This window comes from Empidonax traillii, unplaced genomic scaffold, assembly GCF_003031625.1.
Source record: "Empidonax traillii isolate 1590-97213 ecotype Southwest subspecies unplaced genomic scaffold, ASM303162v1 scaffold723:size436081, whole genome shotgun sequence".
Classification (NCBI taxonomy): domain Eukaryota; kingdom Metazoa; phylum Chordata; class Aves; order Passeriformes; family Tyrannidae; genus Empidonax; species Empidonax traillii.
In genome coordinates, this window is record NW_020955916.1 from 388235 (window position 1) to 410337 (window position 22103).

General features: G+C 40.4%; 1 protein-coding gene across 2 annotated transcripts in view; it reads right to left on the reverse strand.

The window, feature by feature from the left end:
• Positions 1 to 5: 5 nt before the first annotated feature.
• Positions 6 to 22103, reverse strand: part of SMPX (small muscle protein X-linked) — a 39639-nt gene continuing 17541 nt past the window's right edge. For both annotated transcript variants that reach the window (XM_027900410.1, XM_027900411.1), the window contains exon 5: positions 6 to 77. The gene's annotated coding sequence lies outside the window, so the exon portion shown is untranslated. The remainder of the gene's footprint in view (positions 78 to 22103) is intronic.

The window sequence follows — 22103 nt, forward strand, 5'->3', positions numbered from 1 at the left end:
TACACATCTATACAAATATATAAAATATTTCAAATTATCTCCATTCCTCGGAATCCATTAGATTTCACTTGTCAGACCTGTGTGACAAATAAAAAACCAGAAATTAATCATTATCAGTGCACTCACGTGTGTTTTCAGACCATGCAGAAAAGCACCTGTAAGTTGTGAGGGGGAGTGCACTCCCCACACCTGCAATTTTGCTCTTGCTGACTGTACTTGTTTACAGCCAAGTTCAGGCAATACAGATCTTTGTGATCCAGTAGATTTTTCCACCTAACCTCTAAATCTGATGAAACTTCATGAGTCTGTTAAGAGCTCAGGCCTTTAAAGCATCAATTTATAAAAGTCAAAATTTTACCTGTAAATTCTCTTCATTGGTATATACACATATGGGGGGGGGCTGGGTTAACTGCTCTGGTTATCCTCTTCTCTTGCCTTCTCTTTCTGCCTATTAGAGTCCTTACTGGTAAGAAAGTCTCAGTCTCTGTCTACTGTCCAAACTGAACAGTTTTGGGGGTTTTCAGCCTCTCCTCTTTTGGCAGTGTATACGTTCCTGTAACTACTTTTGTCACAGCTCCACTCCTCCCCTATTTCTGCTTTAATTCTCATGACTGAAATGCACTGAGGACAATATTCTAGACATGGTAGCAAAGTATCTTCTGTGTTGTTTGCATAAATCCCACTAGAGTTAATGTATTTAATTATCTAAAGCAAGATTTCAGGGGGAGGGGGGGTGGGCAGAGAGTGGAGTGCTTAGCTGCTGTCTGGGGAATGATCAGCAATTTCCTTTGACCTACCTACAGTGACTCTTTGCTGCACAGTCACAGCTAATTTGAAGCCAAGCATAGGGCCTATTTCTGTTCTCTTTGAAGTTAAGAGATACCAGTGGTTGCTGTTGATACTGCTGGTTCCAGACAAATGCAATACAGAGCAAAATAGGTTTTGCAATTAACTTTCAAAAGGTCAGCATATATGTTTAATCAGCTAAGATGTAAGTATTTGAGGTGGAGGAATATCTCTATTTTTGGTAAATTTTATTGAACGCATGAACCTTTAACATATGCTTAGAAAATAGAGAAAAAGTCACAGGCCACAGAACAAAAATGACAAAATTCTATATCTCATGATGTGTTACATAAAGTGAGTTTTTGTTGTGCTCCTGAATATGTGTAGGCTGTGCACATCTGAACAAATACCGGAGGGACAATCAGAAGGCTGGAATTTCTTAGCTTTCAGAAGAAACACTTCCTTGCAGAAGAGAGGTGCTATTAAGAGAACTCTAAGAGAAACTCTGCACTGACTGCTTGAAAGTGTTGTTGACTTTTGAATAAAGAACTCAAAAGTTAATTAACGGAAAAAAGTGAAGGGGTGTCATTGTGTGCAGTAAAGAGGTCATAAAACCACAAGTAGAGCTACTGACACACTCTGTGGGCGTTAGCAATCAAACAACAAGGCTATCTCATAGCCAGATTCAGTAAGTGTGATGGTTCGGACTTGGCTCCCTGCCAAATGCCCAACCCCCCAGTAGCGGCCCTCTCTTCCCCCTTTCTACGTCCCCCAGGGCAAAGGAAAAAAAAAACTATGCAAATTGAAGAACCCGAAAACCAAGCTAGTTATATAAAAAATATATTTTATGTATATTACAGCTAAGATGCTATGTACACAGCAAACGGGAATCCAAACACCCCCCGAAGGGATAGGGAAAGGGGAAAAAAGGGACAAAAGGAAACAAAAAGGGACAAAAAATAGATATGCGCAATCAAACCCGAGAACTAGTAAAATAACTAGAAAAACAAATCTCACCACGTCCCTTAGAAAGCAGGATTGGCAGACACGGCCAGCACTCCCCAAGCCTCCATGTGGCAGGCCAGTGGATGCTGCAGGCCTCAGCCTTAGATAAGCAAGACCAACGCAGGGACCCACTGTTCCCGAACTTCGCCGGAAGAGAAGAAGAACGAAGTCTTCTCCTCCCTTCTTATTTATACCACGATTTACGTAAAAATCGTATGGAATACTGGGAACACTGCCCCTTCCTTGGTTACAAACTGGTAACCAGGGAAGGCCTCGATTAAAACCACTCTTCTGTTTCAGCTGAAATTTTCTTCCAATCAGGTAATCCTAGGTATTTATCTTTCTGATCTCAAAAACAAAATCCAGCTTTAAGGCTGTGTTTGATGGCTCCCTGGGATATGCATGCACGTGTAATCCTGCCCTATGTAATTACCGCCTGCCTGCACATACCCTCCATGTGCTTCAGCTCTCAGGATTATTCTCCTTTCTCTTTCAAACTGTTCTGTGCTTGTTCCTGAATATTACAGCGTGGCTGTTTTCAAGTGGTGTGTGGATAAAACATTGTTGGCTATAACTGAACTCAAGTGCTCAAGCCTGGGATTGGGAGAAAGAGTGTTCAGGGCACAGCAGGCACATCTGAGCACAGTGTGGTCCTTGCTGCCACAAATGTTTTCTGATCCTTCTGGTGAAAGAGGCCACTGTTAGTTTCTGCCTCCAAACACATTGTGGGCAGGTTTGTGTCATGATGGGCAGCTGTAATTTAGCATTCTACTTTTTAGGATTACACGATTTTTTTTTTTTTTAAGTACCTTTCTAGAAGATTCAGCATCTTAGATGGTAAGGCCATGTTTTCTGCAGGTGTCATGTTGGAGGAGATATCTGCCCTGCCTAGGAGCTCCATGTTTATCTTCTCCAAGTAGTTTAGCCTTTCCTTATTTCCTGAGTTCCTAATGCCAGCTGTCCTGTGCTGTGCACATCAAGCACCCAAGGATCTCAGTAATGCAAAGAAGATGAGTACAAAGAAGATGGAGATAGACTTTGCTCACTGGTGCCCAGTGACAGGGCAGCAGACAACTGGCACAAAGTGAAATATGGGGAATTTCATCTCAATAGTAAACAAAACTTTTTTTACCATCAGTGTGGTCAAACACTGGCACAGGTTGGCCAGAAAGGTTGTGGAGACTGCATCCCCAGAGATATTCAAAATCCAGGTGGACATGGCCCTGAGCAAAGACTCTGTCCCAAACAGGGAGTTGGACTGAATGGTCTCCAGAGGTGCTCTCAAGGCTCAGGCAGTCTGCAAGTCTGGGAAGAGCCTTTGTCTGTTCCTCCACTCACAAGGGCCATGGCAGATTCATGGGCCAGGTGCGAGGTCCCTGCTTGCCCCTGCTTAGCTGTGGAATTGCCAGAGAGTTTACAAACTAAAACTACAAGGTGTTATATACTGTCTTACTGCTGCTCACACCCAAATCCCACTAAAATTAATATTAATATCACTTAATACCTTTATGACCTATGGGCTGAAAGGTCCCAACTGGCATCATATCCCAGCCAGCGGAGCAAGCATCTCTTTTCTTCCCCCATCCCATGGCACAGGTCTCTCACTAGGCATTGGACCTTCCAAAAGATCCATTGTGTCCAGTTCTTCCAGCCTCAACTCAGACACAGCAGCTCTAGCCAAAGGACATTTGGTCTTCTAGGAGGCCATGTGCCTACAAGACTAGTTAGTTAGCAGGAGGAGCAAAAAAAAAAAAAAAAAAAAAAAACACCTATAGCTCCCTGGAACTCTGCTACTTGCCATCCAAATGCAGAAGAAATCAAACTATCATGACGATAAAAGCTGCCCCAGTGCTCAGGGGCTGAGGAAAATCAAGCCCACTGTTCTCAAATTATGTCTAAAGCATGCTGCCTGCAAGCAGTGCTATTTTAACACCTGGTAATAATATTATCCTTCTCTCGGGTATACTCTCTGGTTGCTTATAATTGCTACCTGAACTCTCTTTGCAGTCACTGGACCCTCTATTATCTCCCTGTGATGCTCCAACCCCCTCAGACCTCCCACTGGCCAGCTCCAATTCTTTCTGTCCCAGCTCCCAAAGGCACGCTATTTTTAGAGTGCAAACTCCTCCAGAGATCAATGGGAGTCTGTAAACTCAAAAATAGGTTGCTTATGGTACATTAATAATCCTCACAGTTATGTTCTCTGGTGGTTCTTTCAGCTGCTGCAGCTCTTACCTACCAGCCTCCCTTGCCACTCCAATCAAGCTTATACCGAACAACCCTCGGCCATTTTAAAGAAAGCAGAAAAGAATGTACTTGGGAGCAACTGCTTAGATGTTGTCCTGATTAAGGATGGATATAAGCACATGCTTAGAAGTACTTTTGAATCACGGAATTAGAGGGGTTTTCAGCCCTCAAGACCTTTTCCATTCCTTGAGTGAGAATCTGAAGCGCTGTGATTGCAGTCGGTAAGATGCCAGTGTTACCTTCTGGAACAAAAAAGACTGAATCCCTGCAAGTTCTAGAGACAAGAAAAAGCAGTGGCTACTTTTATGTAAGAAATTATTTAATTTATGTGCTATTCAACATAGATGCAGCTTCAAAAATTAATTTAAATAAATAAATGAATTGCAAAATCTCACTTTTTTTTTTTCTTTTTCAAAATCACAGGTTTTAATGCTGCATCTCCCTTTTATTCTCTGAAAATACACCCAGCTTGTTAAGAGCAAGCAGATAAAAAGATTTATTCTTAAAAAAGGAACAGCGATTCCAACTGTCAGTGTTATCTGTTCTTATAGAGCATGCTAGCTGAAAGAAGAAACATGAAATGGATCCATATTTTGCCTGTATCTTCATAAATGCAGTAAAATGACCATATTTGGTGCTAATAGACCAGGCATGAATCACCTGGGCACTAAATACATTTTTTCTTTATTTATTTCAGCAGTTTCCAGTCTTATATATTTAACTCTAACATTCTGTTAAGGCATCCTCTTTTATAAGCAATAACTTTACAAAAGGAGAAAACAGACTAGCACTTCATAGAAGATCAGTGATTATAGCAAGTGCACCAAGGTTCAGTAAATCCCTCCCACTCAACAAGCTTCCAAACTGAACGACCACATGATGTTTACTCCTCATTAGAACCCATTTATAGATCTCTTACTCACCAGTAAGAGTCGTGCATGCAACACTTAAAAGAGGCATCAAGAAGCACTCTGGGAGTAGACAGAGAGGTTACAGTTGGAGAACTTGCCCTTGCCTTTACAATACTGACTAACCAGGCTGTGAAGTATGTTTTAAATCATCCAAACTCTAAAGATTCCTATGAACTGGAAGTGTTCTTTCCATATCACGTGAATTGCACACAGACAGCAGGTATGGTTGATTTCCTATTTGGAAAAATTTATCAAAAGGGTTAAAAAAAATCTTTCAAAAGTGCAGTGGGAAATGAAAGTAATGACTTCTTATGGAGCTTGTAGACCCAGGAAAGAGTTTTGTTTCCCATGATGTCATTGAAAAGACATCTGGCCATTCCTAGCAAATAGCACACTGGGAATGAAAAGGGTATCAGTTACAGTAAGGTAAGAAGGGGATAGAGGTCATGAACTTCTGTTAGTCTGGAGCAGAATTAGCCTAGAATTACAAACACACTGATCTTCAGAAGTAAAAACCTGGGCAAAGGGTAAATCCAGGGACATGTCTTCTTTGATTGCTCTAGTGAATTGTCAATGTGAAATAAAGCCAGACTATCTCCTTAGACTCTGTAATTCTCCTACACATCTGGTAAAAGCCTTGACCTTTCTGAGACAGTAACCTGACTTGCCAAGGGATCTGCTCTAATTCATCTGCCCTCACTTCCCTTCGTTAGGCACCACTTGTTATGATCATCTCCTGTGCAACTACTTTGATATTTATATCGTGTTGGGATCACGGTGCACACAGATGGTACAAGAAGAGTAGGAAGTCAAATGTGCTCCAGGTTAACATATTAATACTGTGATGGGATGCCAGAGAGAGGTTTAAATTGCAAAGGGGAGTTCATCCCTTGACTCCTTCCCAATGGTAACTGGCCAACGAAACAGAAGAGACTACTTTAAATTAAACTATGCATTCTTGCATGCTTTTTTAAAATTATTTCAACACATTTGTTATGTTTCTGTTAGGATAATAGCAGCAGTTCTCATATATATGAGCATCTATCATATGTCTTTTAAAATATATTTTCTCTCGTATATTTTCTGTGCTTGGTCCTGGGTAGCTCGCTCAAGGTGGGCCTACTTGAGCAGTGAGGTTGGACCAGATGACTTCCAGAGGTCCCTTCCAATCTCAGCTGTTAAATGTCCCTGTGAAATGAGGGAACGGTTAAATAATCTATGCCTTTTTTTTGGCTCTTTACCTACAATCTATTGAAATATGTGGGGAAGCAATGAAAATGGAGATGTAGGTTACACATACACATACATACAGAGTTTCAAAACAAAACAGGGCATAATTCTATTCTTTCAATTTGTCTGACAAAGAATGATCAACAAAAAATATGTATTTTCCACCAAAATGCAAAAATAATACCTTTGATAAAAAATGTTGCTTATCTTCACAATGAAGAAATTTTTGAAAGCTCCTTGAATACTCTTTCTCTCATACATATATCGTTCCTCTAATTTACATCTAGGTTCAGACAGTATGACATGGGGAGTTAAGGACAGTTTTGACCCTTTCCACTGTTTGCAGCTCAGTAGTGCACACACAAGCTGAGTACTGTGTAACAGCATGTCTAGTCAACCACAGTGGACCCTTTTAAGACAAAAAAACAGTCAAGTGAAAATATTCCTTGTGTTATACTGTTGTCAAAATTTCTTGCTACCTGCAAAGCTTTGTCAGCAAAGGAACTTGCAAAGGAGAGACAATTTAGCCAAGTGTCTCTGAAATGACAGCTGTTGAAGTGAAATCTTTCAGATCAATATGAATTCTAAATTTTTATTCTCTGAAAGACATACTATCAGTAAAGTCATGCTACTTGTCATAGGTTATACTGCCTTTCTTCTTTTTTTTAGTAAGTGTAACCTAGATGTTGATGACCCCCAGTGTATGTGGCTCCAAATTGTCTAAAATGTTGCAATTAAGTAGCAGTTTCAAATGCGATAAAATCTGTCCCATTTCAGCATTTCCAGTGAAAAATAAAGAACTCTTCCCCATAAATAAATATTCTTACTTCTTGACTAATGCTACTTCAAAGGTTTGAGATTCATAATATCTCACAAACGCTACAATCTCTAGAGCATAGAAATGTGTTCTGAACTTTTATCTCTTTAGTTTTTTCAGTCATAGTTTTACTTTTGTTTGGGCATCTCTGGGCTGAGATGAGAAAGCTGCCTAAATCCATCATGTGGTGGGCTGGTAATTGTCATTTAGGTGAAGTAGCACCTTGATGAGCATGGATTTTTTAGCTTATGGATTCACTATAGACACTGACAAAAATCAACAATTTCCTACAAGTGGGAAAGCATATGAAGAAGTTCATCATATCCAAACAGTTCATAAAGAGACTGAATTTTTAAGTACTGATAATGCATAACACTTCAAAATGTATTACAAAGAAAACCTATATAAACTCCTATATACTTTCTGTTAATGGTATGACTACTGCTGCAGTCATACTGACTTTTTCTGGAGCTACCCTTAATGTTTGCTCTCCACAGTTTACATGTCTTGAAGCACAGTGGTTGTAACATACGTTTACCTCAGGTAAATTCAAATTTTCATTTCAATTTTCTGCTTTGCATTAATATTTCCTTACAAATTCTCAAAATTAAAGTGTCATCCCCATAAAAAGATTTTGCAGACCTATCTTCAGTTGCTTTGGGACCGTATGAGGCCACTTGTGATTCATAATAGGAAGCAAAGATTAAGCAGTATATACCATATACTGTAATTAAAGTTGATGATGAGAAGCTGCAGTGGCTCTTTCTACCTCTGTTAAAGAGAACTACGCTGCAGCACTTACTACCTTTTAAATTAGTGCCTTCTGAAGGAAAAAAAAAAAAAAAAGCTTTTTCTTTGTAGCATTTTACTAAGCCCTGCTAAGTTCATGCATGTGTGTGTGTCTGTAATTATTATTCTTTGCAATAATTTATCAATATAGGTGAAAAATTGTTCTTGGAATTTATGTCAAGCCATTCTCATTCACCTATACCACATCTTCTTTAAAAAGCATTAGATTTCCAGTGCAGGCATCACTCAAGGGCTTGGTCACCCTTTTAAGGTATTGCCCTGACCATATTAACAAGTACACCCAAATAACACTTCATTAACATCTGTTAATGAAGCTGATGACTTAAAGAGCTTAATTAGCAAAAAAATTATGACACTGAGCTTTGAAAAGGATTTCTTGAACAGTTTAGTTGTATTTCATTTTCATTCTCTATAACAGCAGACAGTAAAACTTCAGGAATTATAGTTGTAGCAAATTCATCAGTCAGGAAGCCAAAGCCTGATCGCTGATCCTGCAAAGTGCTTATTACCTCTTTTGAGTTGCTATAAATCCCATTGATTTCTACAATGATAACTGAAACCACTTAGCAGCTTGCAGGCACAGGGTGAAAAATAGGCAGTAGAAATGCACCTGGGTGGAGGTGCACTGTGAAAATGAAAAGATATTGCTAGGTCCCCTTATGGGCTGGTAATTGTGATGCCTACAGGACAAAGGTATATACAGAAGGGACCAGACCTGGCACTGTTAAAAATAAAATAATGATGGGTAAAATATTCAGTACAGAAAATAAACCCCAGCAACAAAAATCTATTACTAAAAGAGAAAGTCAAAAGAAACTGTGACATTTGAAACAATGGGACATCTTTGTTGTACTGAGGGTTGTGAAGGCTCTGTAAGGAAGCACTCATTGATGCAATATGAAATGCACCTGTGGAGAGTTAATTGCATGACTAGGGTTTCTCAGCCAGGATGTGTCTCTGAAAACAAAAGTTTCCAGCTAGGAGAAAATGTATATTGTGGTGAGTGCTCTTGCTGCAGAGACTCCCTGCAGTCAGCGCTTGGTAGCCCACCACAGAGATGACTTGGAGAAAAAACCCCTCACATGTGTGGAGTACTGAAGCTCACAGTAGCTTCAGTACAAGAGACAAGAACATAATGACTGATACTGCACGGTGTAACTTGGATTAAACATGATCAAATTATTATAAAGCTAAAATACAGAATTCCTGGATTGCTTCAAAAGTGACTTACGAGTGTGGGGGTCACAGCCTTCGCATTGGATCATGAGGTAACCCACCACAAACATTGTAGCTCCAAAAAGTCAAGCCCTTTCTTGTCCCACATAGGGCAGCACAAGCAGAGGGACCAAAGGCATTTTGCACTTCTCAAAAACCTTGCTGCTCTCGTGGCAGCTCCATTCTCTCTGGTGGAAACTTCAACCCACCATCCTTACATGTGCCTTGGAAGGGCACCCAGCTCAGAGAGACCCACAAACAGCTGCATGGGCCAGCCAACACCAGGAGCTGTGCCCAGCAGTGAAGGACATTTGGTGAGCCATCTCACAGCCTTGCAAATCCTCAGTCAACAGCTTGGACTATGAAATTTTGTAATGAACATAATGGCCAGTGTCTGCACCACACCCATTGCATCAAGGGTTTGAAACTGCTGAATAACAAGTGCTGGAAGTACTAAGAAAAGTTATTTGGGGTGGGCAAGAAGCTGGAAATTCAACAAAACAAAGCTTCTCGACAAAAGTGTTTAGTTTAAAAATTTTCATACATTCTAAGGAAATTGAAAATTCCCAGATGTTCTGTGCTTTTCTGTGAAAATTCAAGCCACCCAGTTTTGCTTTTCTAGAAACATAGTTGATTCAGGGAGACAGAAGTTTGGAGTAGCGTGATGTTATCTTTATTGACATTTTTATGGCAGGGTAAAGATTCTTCCAATTGAAATCTTCCAGCAGTCTTGTTCTAGTCCCTCAAACAGTGCAATAAAAGCCACTGTAGGAATGGGCTATCTCCCTCAAGACTGTGCTGCCTCATGCCTTATAAACTCTAAATTGCATAACCACGCTACATAATTAAATTATGAACAATGATTTTCAAGTTTTTTTATTACACAAAAGAGATCCTGGAGGAAGGCACTGACCTTGGACTTCTTTTACGCTGGCACCTAATTTGTGCTAGCTCTCTAGTAAAATATTAAAGCTTTACTCTAAATTATGTAAAAAACTTTCTCACAAATCTGAATGCAACATAGCACACAGCAAAATGCTGCTGCTGGAAAGGCTCTATGATTTCACACCTGAATGCTCATGTCTTTTGCTATTGTCATGCTGCTGCCACTTAAAACTCCTGATAAGCTGGCCTTTTCTCCAGAGACACACGCACAGCACTAAGCAAGACTGCTCGGTGTCTGCCTGATTTTCCCATGCAGAGAAGGGTTTAAAAATTATTTGTGTTTTTTAAATTAAAAATGGTCAGCAAAAGATTAAGAATTTTTATTTTGTAGCTGATGGTAGAGCTTCAGGGACAAAAACTGAGGAAAGTGAAATATCTGGCATGCTGCTGATTCCTATGGAGTCCTCAAATATGTGCCCTCACTAATGGCATTTCTAAAGTGCCACTGGTCTTTACTGCCAGCTGACATTTGTGGAGTCAATGGTTTTCTTCTTTTCAAGAAAGTTGAGGAACTGATAAAAAACACATATTAAAATAATACTGAGTTGATAAATGACCCACATAAGCATCAGTTAATCAGTTAAGACTGCGCATGAAGTGGTTATTCATATTCAAAAATTAAGATGTCGGTACAAATTTTCCTTACCCTATAGTTAAAGTGAGATAGGCTATTTCAGAAGCTCACTGATATGTAGAAAAGATGATTCAGCATTGCTGTGTTAGTTTTGTAACAACACATAATTTTGCAGATACGAGATGGTATGAGGAAAATTGGTATAAATCAAAAAGTTTAGGGAACACAATATAAAGCAGATTGTGCAGCATGTTAACTCATATGCAATGACAAACACATAAACACTCACTCTTAGCTTCCATACTGCCTGTTTTTTTTTTAACCTCCTATCATACTCTAATATTGTCTGAAGATTTTTATTTCATTATCCTTAAGAATTCACACATTATCCAAGACGCCAGCTCTGCCATTCATTTTTTATTGCAAATATTTTCTGTTTCTCATGAAACTTTATTGCTGCACTAAGTGTTGACTGGTTAGACTTTCAAAAGACATGAGTTCAAACCCTGGAAAAGCAGACTGTTGCCTTTCATTTGTCCCTGAAAAAAAAAAAAAAAAGGCATGTTTCATGCTGGTTTTAGAAAGGACTACATTAAAAAAATGTTTTATAAAACAAAGTCTGATTATGTGTATCCTGAAGGTAATTGATTTTTGGGGTTGTTTGTACATACACAATAGGGGATTAAAACTATATATATTTATATCATGACTGCTTATGAATTTCAAATTCCAGGGCAATGAAATCAGAAGTAAACAGCATCTTGGTGCGCTGCAAACACGACCTTTCTTCCTTCAGTGAAGCAAAAGGGTGAAATGACAAGAGAATTATCAGGTTGGATAATTGCAGGAGAAAAAGCCGAGTTTGCTTGATTTGTTGCTTGAGAGTTGGCATGGGCTGAGGCTGCTGAAATTTATTTAAAATGCAATAAGCTTTTGTACCTTAGAGTATGCCAAGAGTCAAGCTGGTCCAACATTTTTCTGATGGAACATTTCTCCACTGGGAAAGTTTTGTGCTTTGAAAGTGTAACTTTTTATGGAAACATTTTGCTTTCAGTGATTCTCCTGATGCAGTATGGAGCATTGAATACAGTGATCTGGCCAGTTTCTTATCAGTCCCTGCACTGGCCCTGCAGCTGTTGGAGCAGGAGTTGGCCAGGAGGCTGGGGCAGCTCTTTGACTTTGGGGGCTTCCAAGGGTCAACAACTTCAGGTCTGCTTGACTTGGAAACCCTAATCTCAGCTCAACAGTCCTACCAGAAGTTGCTGGAGATAGTTTCTCAAGTCAGTGGAGAAATATTATATTTTTTAAACCATAAATAGTGTGGTTTAACCCCAGCTATTCCTGATCCTTTGTGGTTCAGCTGAGGGCAGGGCCCATTTCTGCAGTGGGACATAAAATTAGTGTGTCCAAACTGGTTCCACAGCCTCTACCTCATCTCAGTCTCCTGCTGCATTGGTCTGCACCTTCATTCAGGTGTGTGATGCCAAACACTTCAGTACTGCCCTTCAAGATTCATTTTGACAACTACAAGCTCTAAAAATTTTACTGTATACTTGATCTCTCCCAGACTCAAAGACTGGCCCATAAGAAGTTAAAAATTATTTTAAAAAATTAAAATACATTTTCTATTAATTTTATGTTCTTCTTAGTGATTTGACCACGAGGGTTCACTGCTCTGCACTGTTTGTCTGCCCCTGCAAATGAATTTTTAAATATCCCACAATGAAGTGATCAGGAACCAAGCCCATGCAGATGCTATGCACTACTTGCACATATAACAAAAATAATAGTAATAATAAAACCCCTATTAAGCCCACAGTGATTCCTAGTACACAACAAGACACAATTCATGACATAAAAATCTGAGACAAAGGGAGGAATAGGGAAATGACAACTCAGTTATATTGGGTATAATAATCAGCAGACTTGCAGTAGGAGCTGCTTGGCTGCTGACACACAACAACGACTATTATTTTTATGCAGCAGGCTTCCTGAGCCCTCTCAGGGCAGTATTTTGAAAGCATTTAGCTGATGAAACATGCAAACCCCCTAGGAGTTAGGTACTTAACGTTTCTTTGGGAAGCCGATGAGACACCTAACCGCAGCTTACAGAGCTTGAAGTATTTTAGAAGTCTGCCCTCTAGTTTCTCGTAAGAGTTACTGCCACGATGCAGTACTTACCGATATGTTTTGACTGGGATTTATCTCGCTGTAGGAGTTATTTCCCCTTTTTTTTCCACCAAGAAAAAAAGATAAAATCCCCAAACCAATTCCCTAAGACTCTTCCAACAATTGACAGTGTAAATAAACTAAATTCATCATTAACCCTTTGGGCAGTGTTCTATACTAGAACCATGATATACGTAGGGTTGACAAAACCTCCTCAATTTAATTTGAAAACTAGTGCTTTGGAAAAAAAAAATAGTCTACATTAATAGCAAACTCAGTGGTCAAAACCAGACAAATAACTGCCAGAAAAGAGTCTTTTGCAGTTTTAGCACTTCATATAGCTGAGGAAGCCACATGATACAGGTTACTATTGACAAGAGGCTGAGGGAAGTGAAAAAGAACATTTCTGTGGTAGCCAGGGAAACCCAGAAGGGCAGCAGCACGGTCTAACTGTTTCTGCTGTTGGTGTGAGAATGAAAAAATGTGGCAGTATAATTTCTACAAATCGTTTTTGTACAGAGGACCCCCTCGACCCACTGCCACAGTAGTCAGAGAAGGGGGATTGTCTTGCAGATGCTCCCCTGCTGCTGCCCCATGTGCTCCCCACTTTACACCTGAACTACAACTAAAGTTACAAAGAGAATCATCCCACTTTGCTCCTAATGAGGACTTTGCCAGGATCCGGGTTTGTTTGGAAGCCTCAGCAAAGGGATGTAGCTCTGCTGTAATTTCTGCTCTTTCAGGATTTGTCAGGGACTTCACAGGCACTCGAAGTTCCCTGAGGAAACCAGCGCTGCTCCGTGCTGCTCTACAAATGAAAGCAAAGAGGTGTCCAGCAATCCCAGTCAGCTGAAGTGACATTTAGTGGTCCTCAGCGGGCTGCAAGCACAGGGGAGGTTATTTCTCCTCAACTGTGAAGCTGGTGTGGAGCCATGTGGCTCCACTACAGGGAAAAGAGTGGGCAGTATGGGGGTGTTGGGGCTGGGGCAAGCCAAATGCTGCTGAACCTGAAGCAACACCTTCCCCTAAGCTCTCTCAGACTGATTTGTTTGCTCTTTATGCATCATCAGCAAGTTCTGTGATCCTGGAGACATTGAGAAGGGGCTCCTCTCCAAGCAAGAAAACAGAAATCTCATCTGTCTCTATTTGGGCAGCAATATCCAATTTATTCATCATGAATTCTACCTCTTCTGCCACCTTACCCAGTCTGTACTGCAAATAGCCCACATTTGACTCTCTGTGCTAGTTACGGTTTCTAAAAATGCTACTTTCTCCTGGTCATATGGCTTCTTCTCAACAGAATTCATAATGTCTGAGTGTTGTTCCATATAAATATAGTGTACATCTGATATGCCTACAGATAATATCACAGCACAATTGAACTGTGATTAATCTTTGTACTATTCAGCCACCTGTTTTCTTTCAATAGAACTCTGGCATGTGCAATAAAAAGAGAGGTCCTGAAACAACGCTCCCATCCCTACAAATATAGTTACAGATGAGGTGGAAGTTGGCTATGGTTTTATTTTCAATCTATTCAAATCAAGACTGAGAGGTCTCTGTGCACTTTGCAAATACTTTTCCTGAAATACTTGGCGCTTCATATGAAGCAAAATACATTGAAAAAAATACAGCAAATGGGAGGAAAAGGAAGGGTGGTAAGAAAGTGATTGCCAACTCAAAACCCAACATAGTCTTTCCACAGATCACATTCTCTGCAGCCTCTTCTGCATATTTAATACTCTCATCCTTGATTGCATGGCCTTTTTGCCATGGAAAAGTGAGAGGTCTTAATCAGCTTGGAAAATTTGACAGCCATCTTGTACATAACCCAGAGGATCTCTTCAGAGATGGAAAAGCATGAAGGCAAGACATCATAGGCAGGCTGCTAATTTAACTCGACATGTAACTGACTGTACTAGAAAACTGTATTTTCTGACATCTGGTCCATGCAGTATATGCTTAATTCCTCACATTATCTTGCCTCTTCAAAGCTACTCAGGTAATGTGGCAGTTTGTCTCTGCCTATTGTTGAGTAGTTTAAGACTTGATACATACAGGACAGTGCACATGTTCTTTCACATCAACAACCAGTATATAAATATATATACACATTACATGTATATACATGCATATATATGTTTATATATGTATATATGCATGTGACTATATGCACATATGCATATATATGTTTATATATATGTGTGTGTATATATATATATATATGTTGTGTTTATAGGATTTTGTAATTTCTTAGTTTCAAACATAAGCCCTTCTTTTCCCATAGAATAGACTTCTTCAAAACCATAAATGAAGGTGTTACAGCATATTGCCTGTATAAGACTGTATTGTTAATACTTAATTTGCAATCTGTGACAGGCAAGCATTTTAAATGAGTTATTAGAATTGAGTGAAAAACATATAGAAAAACTAAACAGTCCCAAGGCACCCTGTTTCAAAACACAACATTTTTTTTCACTAAACAAACTGAAAAGAAATAAATATATTTTCACAGAGAAATAGAAGGAAAAGGTGAGAGAAATCATCAGCTGTTAAAAAATAGGCACCCAAGACCAATTATATTTTGGTGCCGAATTTACACCAACATGATCTACAGGTTCTGTGGAAAAAATTTCTTTTGCTCAGCTCTGCAGAAAGGCTCCTCTCAGAATGTGCATGTAGCAGCTCCCACTGGAGCACTTGCACAGATCTTGGATCTGACTGCAGAAGGACACAGAGGTCTATGCAATCTTAACAAAGAACAATGTGCAATTTGAATATTCAAATTTGGAGTGGGATTTTGAGATGCACTTAAGTGATTTAGGAGCATAGTTACCACTGAGTGGCATTGGGGTTGTGCTCAGTACCAGGGACAGAGTCCCAGCAATTTTGATGCCTAAGGTGCAAATGGGATGCAAGTGCTCAAGGCCAAAACTGTGATCCTCAAAACCATGATCCAACCTCACCATAACCTCACACTGTGCTCATGCCCATCTACAAATACCTGAGTTTAGATAAACCTGCTCACCTGAGTACCAGGGACACACATGACCCTGAGCAGCACCAGAAACTTGGTGGGTTTCCACAGAGACCTTCCTCCTCAGCACCTACCTAATTGCATCAGACTTTGTACAAGAGCACAGCAGAAGCCATCCTGGTTTCTTTCAAAGCACAGCTTGAGGAAACTGTTGCTACACAAATTAGCCTTTAGACATGGTACACAGCAATCCACAGGATAAAGCACATGGAAGCAAATTTCCTTATTGCCAGCTGAGCTCCACATTGCTAGGCTGCCATCAGGCTCACTTGTCTACAGATTAATTTTAATTCATTTCTGCACAGCAGCCGAGCTTTAGCTCAAAGTCTACAAAGGGCCCCCCTGCCAAGGTAGTCTGCAGTCTCCAGGGAAGCAAGAATTGTGGGTTTTAATCCTTTTGAGGCAAAGCAGGACCTGACCTGCTTTATTCGTGCTTCCTGGCTGGGTATGTGTGATAATCACGGAGCCAAAGCAGAAGGGAGGGGCCACCAGCATATTCCTTCTCTTGCATGTTTGCAAATTTTTCTTCTTATTTTTTAAAAAACTAGGAGTGAATCTGGAGGAGACAGCTCACACTGTAAATCCACTATGAGGGGAAATGTTTGCTGGCTTTACTTGTGTCATGGACACTGACAAAGCCCCAGGGAAGAAAATCTGATTGTTTTCAATTTCTTTTTGTTAGCTGTATCTAAACAGCTCTCCACACAAGCTTCACCATGCTGCCTGCAGAAGTGGCTCAAGGGTTCTTAACAGCATATGCAACACCATCTTCTTGAGATGGCAGAAGTGTGAGAGTTTCTGCAAGATAGAAGGTTTCTGAAAGGACTCGTGATCAGACACAAGAGGACTATGGGTGAGACAGATCTCTCTCACTCTATTTTCTTCTCTCTGTAACTTTGTATGTCTCTTTACAACCAATTTCCTCTTGGGGGAAACCGAGGCTTGTCCTCGAGCAATGCTAGAGCACCCTGGAAGGGGAAGACAATGCTGGGCTTCATCCAACCCTTGGGACACAGCAATCAAAGCAGAAAGCAGTGTCATAGCCTGTGGGCCATCTATTCTCCACTCCTGTCTGCCTGCCCTCAGTGTTTGAGGTACTTCAACTCCCCTCTTTAGTGGTGAAGCCAAACAGCCAGCAGGTGTTCAACAGGAGGTAGAGTCCAAGCAGTTGTACCCACTGGTATAGCACGCAAGAGGACACCTCTGTGGTAGAGGCACTGGGAGACACAGAGATGCAGTGCCTCTCTGAGGCAGATGAGAACACAGCAGTGCAATAACATCTACCTGGAGCTGCCTGCATCATTCCCTCCAACATGTATCTGATCCCTGTGCTGTTAATAAAATTCCAGATGCTGCTGAGGGATATGAAGGAATGCTCCACCGAGTCAAAGTACTCTAATGCCATTGCACACAACCTTCATACCATGGGCTTGCCTTGATGAAAATGGTTAGATGCCAAAACTCACTGCAGATGGGGTCCCAAAGACTTTACTTTGCTGAAGGATGGTCAGTCTTTAGCTCTAAAAATGAGGCTTTTAGCCTCAGGTCAGCAAAAGCATCTCTGAGATCCAGTCTCCACTCACCTCTAAGGTGTCTCTTAAAATAAGGCATTGAAGAAGTTGGAGATAATTGCCCTATTTGTCATTAGAGAAACAGTTTTCTTTAATTTCAACCAAACTGCAAATAACTTCACACGTGGACGTGACCCAGCAAGCTACTGTTTGTCAACTGAGCTGTGATGTTCAGCCAGGTCAGACCACTTGTTCTCTACACCTGAGGAACAGAACATGAACATCTTCACTGAGATTTCCATGGTTGGTCATAGGCTTTGAAGCATGCACATACTCAGCAGTGACTCAGGTGTTGTCTACTTATGTATTAAATTGTAGTAACTGGACAGAAAACACTAACCTGCAGAACTGATTTGCCCCAGAAGTAATTGTTCAAACGTATGATAGCAAATCTATGCTGTGCCAGTATCAAAACTTAAAAAGCATATAAAAAGCAGAAAGGGATGCAATACTACATCATTGCCTCATTTGTTATTTTTTTTTTTAGTGAAGGGCTTAAACCAAAAAAAGGGTATATGTGTGATAAACCCATCTGGACTCACTTGCTTTTCGGCAAAATGTACTAAAAAACTGAAAATAAGTCTCTTGTTTTCACAGGCAGACCTCTTCTTGTTTTGAGAACTAGAAGGGAGAAAGATTACATTTTTTTCCAAAATTCAAAGCCCATTCAAAGCCTAAAGAGACAGATCAATTCAACTATTTTCGGACAAACCCCAAAAAACAAAGACATTGAGAAATGAGAAAGTAAGAGGTTTGAGGTCCTTCATTAAGTATTTAATAAAGGTCTGAGATCCTTCAATAGCAGAGGACATACTCTATCCTGGCTTTTAAAAATCTTTGGGAAGGATACTACACTCAAGAACATCATGATTTGCAAACACATAAAAACTGGAGGTTTGCTTTTCTCTGTATTCTGCCTATTTCAGCTCAAATATTTTGTTTCAAGTCTTTGGATGTGCATTTTCTTCCATTTCAGTACATGCTTTGTGTTGTTTTCATCTTCTATATAAAGACAGCACCTTTCAAAGCTTTGAAATAGCACCATCTAGTTATTGTCATAATCCCTCCCTCAGAACTGGAGCAGTTTGGCTTTGGGGGAAGCTTTTTGTTCTTTGATTTTTCCTCAGTAAAAGCAATTTTGCCAGTCCCTGCTCTCTCTCTTTGCAAACACCAGTGTTTCTGCTACCACTGCTGTTAAAACGCGCTGCCAGGGCAGCAGGCACCGACTGGTCAGGCTGCTTCTCCCGGGGTTCATTTGCTTGGAAGCAGGGCAAGAACAGCCATCGCCCTCTTCTCCCCTAAGTGCATTCACGGCCACAGCTATTATTTGCTCTGAGATTACATTTCTGTGCCCTGAAAGGCTCTGTAAGGCCGTGTGGGAGTAACAGCAATTTTAAGACAAGGTTCGCTCCAAGGCAACAAACAAGAACAAAGACCCAGGAGAGCTAAAAGCTGAAGGACTCGATTTGTTTTTTTTTTTTTTCTCTGTTGAATAACTGAATTATTAAATTAAAAGCAATACTACATCAATTTTACCAAAGTGGGGGAGTAAGTTTTGAACATCAAGACTGAGGGGTTTATTCTGCTTTTATTGAATCTATGTCTGTACATGGACCTCAGTCATTTGTGGTCAGAAACAAATAAAGCCATGCCGCTAAATCGTAGGAGAGAAAACCAGGCACTATACTCGTTCCCAAGTTCAAATAAAGGTTAGTTCAGTGGAGTTTCCTTTCAAGTAGCTGCAACCTGCAGCAACTAAAATTTGAAAAATAAATTACAAGCAACACTGAGAGTAAAACTAATACATATTCCTGCAGGAAATGCTCATTTATGCTGTGTCCTTTGTTTTCTTAGTACATGGGAATACAGTATATTTGAGGCTGCTGTGGCAAATCAAAGGGGAATTAGGATGTTAAAACAGCAGCAGATAGTATTATTCTCAGAAGAAATCTGCAAAAAAGTGTGATATAGAGGTAGATATTTGGCACAAAAAGAGTGACATTTTTCAAAACAAGCCACACAAGGAGCAATTGGATGGCTGAAGCAGGTGTAGTCCTAAGTACAAAGCAGGGCTCATGACACTTGTAGATGGCCTGCTCCCAGACAGGAGTCACAAGGTTCATGCCACATTAAGCCAGTTCTGCAAGAGATGGTAAAATACAGAGGTACAGAAATTTATGTGGTTCTTGAGCACAAGGCTGTGAAAACATAATTAGGTAGTCTTCTGTCAAATGAAACGAATAAAAAGTATAAAATAAAATGATGAGGCACTAAATTTAGAAGAAAATTTGTTTGATTATCACATCAGAGCTGTGATATTTCGGATCATACTGTCAGCTTAATTGGCTACAATTTATGTAGATTTGATAAAACTATCTGAGCTGTTACTAACGTGGGAAGTCGCACTTCATGTATTCAAAAGCAGTTAGCCTTTTCACTCTGATGTAGGCACTTGAAAACCTTTGTGCTGAACACATTTTGAACTGTGTAAGGTTAGAATGATGGCAATTGCTTATTATTTTGGGCTTCTGATAATGCCTGTCATTACAGTATTCCAGGCATACCTAACGCTGGCAGGAGAGTTCCCAGGAACACAGAAACAGTATCACCCTCATTTCACTCATGACTCTTTACAGTGATCAGTGTGATCTCATTCCTGCTCTCCAATGCTGATGATTCCCTGGTTACAATTAGTTCTGCATGGGTTTATATGCATGTGCTTCAGGGAAAATGCCCTGTAAGCCACAGGATCTTCTCTAAATACCTGGACCTTCTGTTATTCGCAGTTCACACAGCAAATAACTGAAGTTTTAGGGATTCCTGATATCCTGTTCTGAGATTTCCAAGAGTAGTACATTCCAGTGGTACTTCTTTGATGCTTAAGTTAATTTATACTAACTCCTAACAGATCTAGCAGAGATAAGCAAGAAAGGGCCTGCTGACTGCATTCTATCTTCACACTTCACTGATCCATCCACACCTGGTATCTTCAGGAGGCCATTTGCCTTTCTGAGTTTCTTTTGAGGGTTTTCAAAATCACAAAGCAAAATCTTTTCCTAACTAGTTTAAGTGGAAGCATTTGTTGCTCTGAAGAATATGCCCTCTTCTTTCCTTAGCAAAATCCATCTCCAAACACATACAGTCAAACTTTCTTAAGCATCTAGAAAGCAGACTCTGTCTTGTCTATTTTCCTTGTCATTTCCACCATTCAACAACAGAATGAGAGGGAAATCTCTCCTTGACTTGCAAAGGCCTGAGAAATGATGTGCTGGGGGCTTACATAGCATTGTGTCCACGGTAGAGACTCCCAGTTCACAATGGACAGCTGCAGGCCATGTTAGAGACAATTGTGCTGGTTTTGGCTGGGGTGGAGTTCATTTTCTTCACAGTGGCTGGTATGGGACTAAATTTTGGATTTGTGCTGAAAACTGTGTTGATACTATAGAGACGGTTTTGCTGTTGCTGAGCAGTTCTTAAACAAAGCCAAGGCCTTTTCTGCTTTTCTTACTGCCACTCTGGCAAGGAAGGTGGATGTGAGTGGGAAACTGGAAGGAGACACAGCAAGGACAGCTGACCCCAGCTAACAAAGAGATGTTCCAGACCATAAGACATCAGCTCAGTATATAAAGTGAGGGGAAGGAGAAGGAAGGGGAGGGACATTTGGAGTGATGGTGTTTGTCTTTCTCAGTCACTGTTATTTATTTCTATGTTTTTCTTTGCTTGTGTGCATGACTTTTGCTTTCCCTATTGAGCTGTCCTTATCTCAACCCACAAGTTTTCTCACTTTTACTCTTTTGATAATCTTCCCCCCACACTGGTGGGGGCGTGAGCAACCACCTATGTTGTACTTGGTGGCTGGCTGGAGTTAAACCACAACAACTAAATTTTTTCCTCTGAACACAGAAACTCTGGGAAACAAAACATGAATAACTTTTTTTGTTCAAGCGGATAACAGGATTACAGAGGTTCCTATGATATTAAATTACATCCTGAAGATTCCAGTTTTCTCTTTGAAAAGAAACTTCTAGCTCTTCTGTTTTAAAGTCTGAAAGCATGTCGTAAGTAGATGTAAAAAACCTGGAAGGAAAACCAAAGAATCTTAAACATGCTGTTAAAAAAATCCTATATACCCTCAACTACCTCTTTTCTTAGGACAATTTTACAAACAGAAGTGATCTGACAAAATTGATGGCTGGCCATGAAATCCCTAAGTGCTGCTAATCTGGGAGTTCTGGACCAAAGACAGCAGGATAGTAGGAAACCATGGAAAGAAAAAGACAAGAAGTACTTTAAAATTAATAAAGGCCACACAGTGAGTAGGTCTGGGGATGGCCCACCACTGGGCACCACTGAAAAGAGCCTGGCTCTGTTCTCTTTGCACTCTGCCTTTAGGTACTTTATGCACTGATGAGATCCCCCCAGGCAACCTCTCACTGTGGCAGAAGGGTCCTGCAGAAATTCTTGCAACACAGCCTCCTTGTTTACCCTGTAGTTCCCACTCCAGCTAAGGAGATGTTTGCTTCTGACCTACCTTGGCATCCTCTGGATGCAGGATTCCCTCCTTTCACACAGTGTCTGTCTTGGACTTAATCAAGTGAACACATTTTCCTAAAACTGTGAGGCTCTTACAAGGGCTCACAGCATGTCAGAGTTCCTCTACCAGCAAAGCACTGATGTGTTCCTGGAGAAAAAAGGCAATACCTTGCTTATAACTGTACAACAGTTTAACTGTATCCCTCAGGTCCATGTGACCACAGGAATAAGAGGCAATTCCTAAACTGTGTGT